The 7,179-nt window shown below is 48.2% G+C and overlaps 1 protein-coding gene across 3 annotated transcripts in view; it reads right to left on the bottom strand.

The window, feature by feature from the left end:
- Positions 1 to 721: 721 nt before the first annotated feature.
- The window catches only part of CNPY1 (canopy FGF signaling regulator 1), a 51,887-nt gene continuing 45,429 nt past the window's right edge, over positions 722 to 7,179 (bottom strand). For 2 of the 3 annotated variants that reach the window (XM_050785736.1, XM_050785735.1), the window contains exon 5: positions 3,728 to 4,702. The gene's annotated coding sequence lies outside the window, so the exon portion shown is untranslated. Of the gene's footprint in view, positions 879 to 3,727; positions 4,703 to 7,179 lie in introns of those variants that run through there. The other variant, XR_007724504.1, reaches the window with a different exon arrangement.

The raw sequence follows: 7,179 nt of genomic DNA, 5'->3' as shown, positions 1-7,179 counted from the left end.
GCCACGGAGGCCTGGGAATGAGCATTGGTTCTGTGGTCTGCTCTGCTGCAGCCACGACGCTGGGCCCCCAGCACACCTTTGCGGTATGTGTTCCTCAGGGTGCCCTCCTGCCTCTCGTTGGCATACATGTTCACACCACGATCTTTAAGAGAGATGTCACCACGGACAAGCCCACGTCCAGCCTGTCCTGATGAGCAGCCGCCGGGCTGCCCAGAAAGTCATGGTCTTCTCAAAGGAAATGCTTCGGTGCTGATGTGTGACCCCACCACATCCGAGTGCAGAGCCCTGCAGCCTGGACCTCCTGACACCCTGCTCCTGCGTCAGAGCCGAGGGCCGCAGGCACTGTCTGGTCCAACCACTGCCTTTACAGGGTCTGGCCCATGAGAGCAGGGAGGGCAGGAAGCCCAGGTCTGGGGTCTTTCTCTGCCTGAGCGGCCCCTCAAGGGAGGCACGGGCGTGCTGCAGAGCCAGGAATCTGCCCTTTGATCTGGGCCACTTGTAAGTCTCCAGACCCTGGTTTGTTCTTTCCAACGTGGAGATGAAAATGGCACTTCTCTACAAAATTTGTACAAGGATGAAATAAAATAGTGCCCTCGGGAGGGACGTATAAACTGTAAAGGGCAGTGCTGAGCTCGCCACCATTGCTGTGCTAGCAGGAGCCGTGGCGCGCTGGACTCACCTGGCCGAGGCTCAGCAAACAGTCCTGCCGCAGAGCGTGGGCGGGTGGGGTTCGGGTCCGTCCGGGTTCCCTGTCCTGGAACTGAAGATGGGAATTTCCCATGGGCAGGACTCTTCTGCCTCCTCACCTGTCCGGTGCCAGGTCTCCCTGGAGGACTCAGAGTCGCTGGAAATGTGGGTCCAAATCTCCCTAGACCTTCCTAGAGCAGCAAGAAACCTGGTACCACTGGCCTGCCCCAAGCCAGCCTCTCCCACCATCACCAGCTTCCCAGCACCGACTTCCCCGGGAGCCTTTCACCTCTGCAATTTTAGCTGACGGAAATGTTCTTGAATTTGCTAAATATTCTCTTACAAAAATTAATCTCTGCATTGTTCTCAATAATAAACACTTGAAAATAATCGAAACGGCCTAATACAGGAGATCTGTTACATAAATGTGGCTTGCAATACGTGAAATAAACACTTTGCAGCCATTAAATTTTATGCTGTAGAAGAATTTGAGTGACATGAAGACAGATTCACAATACATCAAGTGAAAAGGCCAGGTCATAATACGGTCGATAAGATATAATCTAATTTATAGATGTGTGTATATACACACACACGTATTAACAGATTTGCATGTGTATATATAGGATGTAAACAATTATTTGGATGATGAAATTTTGAGAATTTTTATTTTCATGTTTTTAAAATGTGCTTTCTAAATGTTTGTATTTCTCTTATAAGAAAAAATATATATTTTTCCAATTTTCATTTTGTTTTATCTGGTTTTAAATAAGAAACCCAAGCTAAAGAGGTTGGCAGCCCTTTTCCTCCATAGTTTTCCTGCCTGAGCAGCCTGAGGTGGTAGAGACCGCCTGCCCCATCCAGGCTGGGCCTGCTCTGGTCGAAATATCCCTCCAGAGGAGCAGAGTCTCAAGGCTCCCCAGAGCAAGGCTCGCACAGGCCCACCCTGCTCCTCTGAAGGGTTGGGGAGGGCAGCTGGGACAGTCCAGCTGCATCTGCAGCACGGGAGGAGGCTCAGATGAGCATGAGTTGGTCTCTAAAGTGGATGCAGTGGAAAGAATTAGAAACATCCCCTCAGTGGGCATGAGGCAGGAGGCTAAGCCCGCTGTTGAAGCAGGCCTCAGTGAGGAGCTCCACGCAGTGGCAGTGATATCTTGAAAGGAGAGAATCCCCCGACCCAGGACCCTCAGGTACCAGCCTGTGTTGGAGACACACTCCCTAGGCCTGGCTTTCAAAGGGAAGCTACCAGGATGCAAATTGGCTTCATGCCCACCACCGAGTCCATGTGTGCTGAGACAGGTGCAGCGACCTTACAGTCAGAGTCTGTGTTTAGCTTGAAATTTCACAGCACCTGTCCTCCAAGGTCTCCGGGCTACCCGCGGGCACTTCCTGTGGACATCCTGTCCCAGGCACGGCCCCTGGGGTCTACGCAGTGGCGTGGGCAGGGGGCGGTGCCTGGAGATTCCCAACACTCTTAGTCCTCCTGCAAAACCAAGTCCCTGCCTGAGATCAGGAAGTTCTCTGTCACACAGCCTGGGAGCACTTGCCCTGGTTTTTGGGCTAAGACAAAGCCTGGCTGGGTGAGGCATTCTGGGCCACCATGGGGTGGGGGGCGGGGGAAAGTTCCCTTCTGGATCTTCCCAGCTGGGTGAGGCATTCCAGGCCACTATCGGGGTGGGGTGGGGGGAAGTCCCCTCCTGGGTCCTTCCAGCTGGATGAGGAGTTCAGGGCCACCATCGAGGGTGTGGGGGAAGTCCCCTTCTGGGTCCTCCCAGCAGGTACTGAGTCCTCCTGATCTGACTCCTTCACTCAGGCGAGAGACTCCAAGGGGCTCCCTTATTCCCCGACGTCACTGGAGCTCTTGGCCTGGCCTCCTTCCCTCATGGCTACCACAGCCCACCCAATCAAAGAACACGTTTTTTGACTTAAAGTTCTCCAATTTTGGTGTTTTGTGTAAGTGCTTCCAGACAGCCAGCGGCCTAGTCTTTCGTGGTCCCTGCTCTCCTCGCAGCTCAGGATGGAGGCCCTGTCCAACTAAGCAGAGCACCACCCTCCACATTAAATGTCCTCACCAGGCCGCACCACAGGTCGCCCTCCTGCTATGCTGGTCTGACCTCGGGGGCTCCTCTCCCCATGAGGACCTCTGTGCCCCCCCTGCACCACTCCTTCTCGGCACCCAGCATGGGGCCTCAGGTGCACTAGGGCTTCCCGAGTATTTGCTTATTTAAGCACCAACCCAAAAAGGCCAAGGGCAAGGGTGAGTGTGTTCAGAACAGTGAGCACGGCAGGTTTTAGGGGGCTGGGCACTCAGAAGGGCCCACTGGGCATCTGAGTTCTCTGCGGAAGATTAAACCAAGAGGAATTTCAGAGAGGAGCGGTGGTTACTTGGAAACCATCATCGGCTACCAAGCTCAGCTGCAAGACCCCACCCAACTGTTCCACAGTCCTGGAGGGGCTGAGGTGCACTGCCCCCAAGCCAGGGGTGCGGGACTGGATCACCAGGAGGCTCCTCCAGCCCTTTCTCAGGATTCTGCACCACAGGTTCCATTCAGATCATGCCCAGGGGGAAGCGCTCCTCCAGTGGGGACAGTGGTAACTCACAACTAACCGGAAGCGCGGACTCATTCTGCCAGCCGCGAGCAGGGCCCTGAGCTGTGCTGGGGCCTTTCCCAGGTACAAATCAATGTGAGAATGAATGGGCAGGAAGCAGTAGGCTCACCCTCCTCCCAGAGATAAAGCTTTGTTTGAACCTATGCTGTGGTGTCTGCTCCTTTGGGATCCACACTGGCAGGGTGAGGATAGCCTACGCTCAAGGGCATGGACTGCCCGGAGCAGGGATGCAGGACAGCCAGGGGATCCAGAGGCACAGATGCTGCAGCAGCCAGCCTGGGCTCTCTGCCCTCACTGCCTGTGCCCAGGGGCTCCGCCTGGGCCAGCCGGCCCTGGGCTAGGTCACCCAGCTGGCCTGTGCAGGGCCCAAGTTGGGGCCTCTGCGCCTGCTGCCGCCTGGGCTGAGGCATAAGGCCAATGGTACCTTACTTAACACTGCCGTGCACAGGAGAACACACCCCTGGTCTGTTAACGAATCACCAGTTACTAGAAGGGAAGCACAAGAACTAGAGATGCTATCGTTTTCTTGGACTTGAGACTCAGTTATCAGGTACAAAGGAAAGCATTTCTTAACAACAACAAAAAAACCAAACGTGTTTCTTTCTGAAGCCCCAGTGCATCACACCGGTTAGGAAGGCAGAGCAGCATCTTTTACTGGGCTTTTGTTTCAGAAGGGGATTTGCTGCAATCAGCCCTCTCTTCCAACCTCGACACAGCCATCTTTCTACAGCGGGATCTTGCCATAGGGCCAGTGCATGCTCAAGAAAATGGCTGGGATTTTTGCAGTTTGGAAAGAGAGAGCCACACCACATCCATGGGCGCACACGAGCTCCACCAGGCACAGCTGACCCAGATCCCTGGAATCGAGTGAGGATTTCCAGTGGGGCTTCCACTCTCGAAATTGGTCAAGGTGTCAGCATCCACAGCATATGCAAAACTGAGCTAACCTGCAACATTTTCTGTTTATCATTTAGGGGCACTGCTTCAAAACATGCACGCACCCGTGACCCTTTAATCTTAGGGCCTTAATATTTCATCATGGCTTTGATTGCATATAAAAGCGATTCAAGGGTATATTTTTACCTGAAGGTCTAATAATTTAATAACACTTGTTGAAGCCACATTTGTATTAGATTTCACTCTGTTTTAATACCACATTGCTTTACATAGGGTCCATTTTTAATAAGGACCAAATAGTCTATTTTTTGGTTCTCCGCTTTCTTCTGTAAACCACAGGGCATGAAGGTGCTTCATCAGCGCCCTTTGATGAAGAACAACAGAGCCATGAAGATTACTTCTATCAAACAATGACAATCACCTGATTGAAATCTTCTCTCTCTCTGTTGACAATGGTGTCGCCTCGTGGATTACAGTCACCTTTTATCGGCCAATATCAGAGAATACGCTGTAGAGAAATTCCCACTTATTCAGAAAGCTGCTATGAGGCAAACCCTTAATATAAAACGTCAGGAGTACAGTCTAACTTTTCAGGTGCCGACCTTGTTATTCCTAAAGTCTGAGACAGCTATTCTTGTTTTTCCTAAAGTTTGAGACAGCTATTCACATTCTTACTTACAGTATACCGGATCTTTCTGAGCCCTGGCCATGCTTAATCAGCTGACCCTGGGCATCCGATGCTTCAGTACATAACCTGCCTTCCCTAGACGCTGGTGTGTTAACAATCCCAAAAGGAGAAGAAAGTTACTGGAGCCCTTATCAGCTCCATGGGAAGGCCATGTCCCTCTGGGTCACATCTTGGATTCACTAAGCTCATGATTTGCGAACTTCCCCCTGCCCTGTGGTTTTGAGGGAGCAGGACTCTCTATCAAACTGCCCACCTTACTGTGTTGGGCTTTTACTCTGTGCTACTATGCTTTAGAGGGAAATTGTTTAATCTGTGGTTTACTGAAATCCGTGTTCCATATAGTGACACACCCTATAAGATTCTATGCTAGTTCCAGTGCAGCCTCATGGCATTTTTGTTTTCCAGCAACTTCATAATAGATTAAATATGTTTTACGAATATCTTACCGTGGTAGAGGGTAGAATCTTTTTTACGTCCACTGTAATTTTTTTTTCTTTCATGAAAATCTGGAGATAATTCTCCAAGACACGGAGCACAGGAATGTTTCTTTAATTAAGGAATTTAAAAAAATAAAGACCTTATTTTTTCCCTGAGAGCTCCACACTGGAAATTTGAAGCTCTAGCCGATCTCCCTGTGTCCTCTCTATTATGTATGTCCGTGTCTGTGTGCTTGTAGGCATGTATCTACACTTCCATGTTTCTATCTATCTGTTTATCTCTTTATCCATCCCTCTATTTTTGGACTTTCCTGAAGAATCCAGAAGGGAGAGAGCTATAGGTGACATCCAAGACTCTTCTTCCACAAACTGCCCTTCTGAAGCAAAGCCCCACGTTTCTGGTGATGACCCCACAAGTGAACGAGCCAATATTATATTAAATCTCATCACCAGCTCCTGCCCTTGGAGCAGATCGTGAAAAGTGGGCTACAAAGAGCAGAGCCTCCCTCCTCAGCAAACACACGTTTAGGGGAAGGGGCAACAAGTTAAACTTCGTGTGAGAGCAATACCATTTACCGTATCTCTCCCCAGGTCATGTAAGGGCAATACATTTTTACGACTTCCATAATTCCATGTCAGTTACTGCATTTGATCTTTTTATCCACTTGGTTTCTTGGTCTAAAAGCAACTAATCTGAGGAATTTAAGCAACGTATAAAGGGGAGTTAAATTACAGCTAGGGAATCATAATAAAAACACACTTGTATCTCACAGGGACATTCATAGTGTGATGGTTTCATATCATTGTTAATTGCGTCTTGGTATCAAACTATACAATATCCTATTGCGTGAGCTTCAGCACACTTAAGATTACCTCACAGACTTGTACCAAGTTTTAAAACAGAACGCAAAATCACATCAAAGAATGACTTTTCTCATATTCCATGACCATCTGAATTTTAAGCTTGATATATAGTTTATCATTTTTTATTTAGATAAAGTGATTACGTATGTGAATAAATATCAACCTAAGCCGAGAAACAGATAAAAAAGCACAGCCAGCTATTGACTCTATTTTTTTAGGGTTGTCTTAGTAAATAAAGTATTGATCTTTCCCGTTTGGGACTTCAGCACAATCCCACTCTCCACTCCTCAGCAAAACGGATTCATTGTCCTTGGCTTGTTCTTAGCAAATAGTAATCCACATCACAAAAAATAAACTGGGCATCTCAGCCAATTTGGTCTTTTTTTTTTTTTTATGAGAACAGGTTCACACGTCTTCATGGAGACCCAAACCAACCATCTCATAAGACAACAATCTGAAACCGTCCAGCCTCAAATGGGTCTTCTCTCCTCATTATTTTAATAGGCATTACACACCCTACCCTGTGTTTTTGCAGGGATTTTTTTTGGACATGGAATTAGGTCGCTTTTCATCAACTCTGAGAAACTTTTCTCTCACAGCATAACATTGCCTTGTTTCTTTTATTTTGTTTTTGTTTCCTCCCCATGACTTGTTTTTATTTCGGTTTTGGTCAATAAATGTGACTTACAAGGCACCGAGGTGGCTAGAAGGATGCTAAAGTGAGTAGCTACTCTATCTCATTGTTCATGAGCAAAAGCAGCACCACCTAACAGTGACCCACAGGGAAACCTAAGACTTCCTGCAACCATGAGAAATCCAGTGGTTTGTGCGTTATCACTCAAATACAGGTTTAATCAGTAACTTCGTAAGCTACAAATATTTACATGAGTTTAGCAAGTTTGATCTGGAAAAAAATTCTAGAAAGAAAAAATACACAAGTCATGAGATATTAAAAATTTGCAAGACACAAGACTATTTTTAATGGGAAATCCAAGA

Source organism: Macaca thibetana, chromosome 3, assembly GCF_024542745.1.
Source record: "Macaca thibetana thibetana isolate TM-01 chromosome 3, ASM2454274v1, whole genome shotgun sequence".
Lineage (NCBI taxonomy): Eukaryota > Metazoa > Chordata > Mammalia > Primates > Cercopithecidae > Macaca > Macaca thibetana.
Note: the sequence above shows the minus strand (reverse complement) of the source record. Positions and strands in the feature narration are given on the sequence as shown.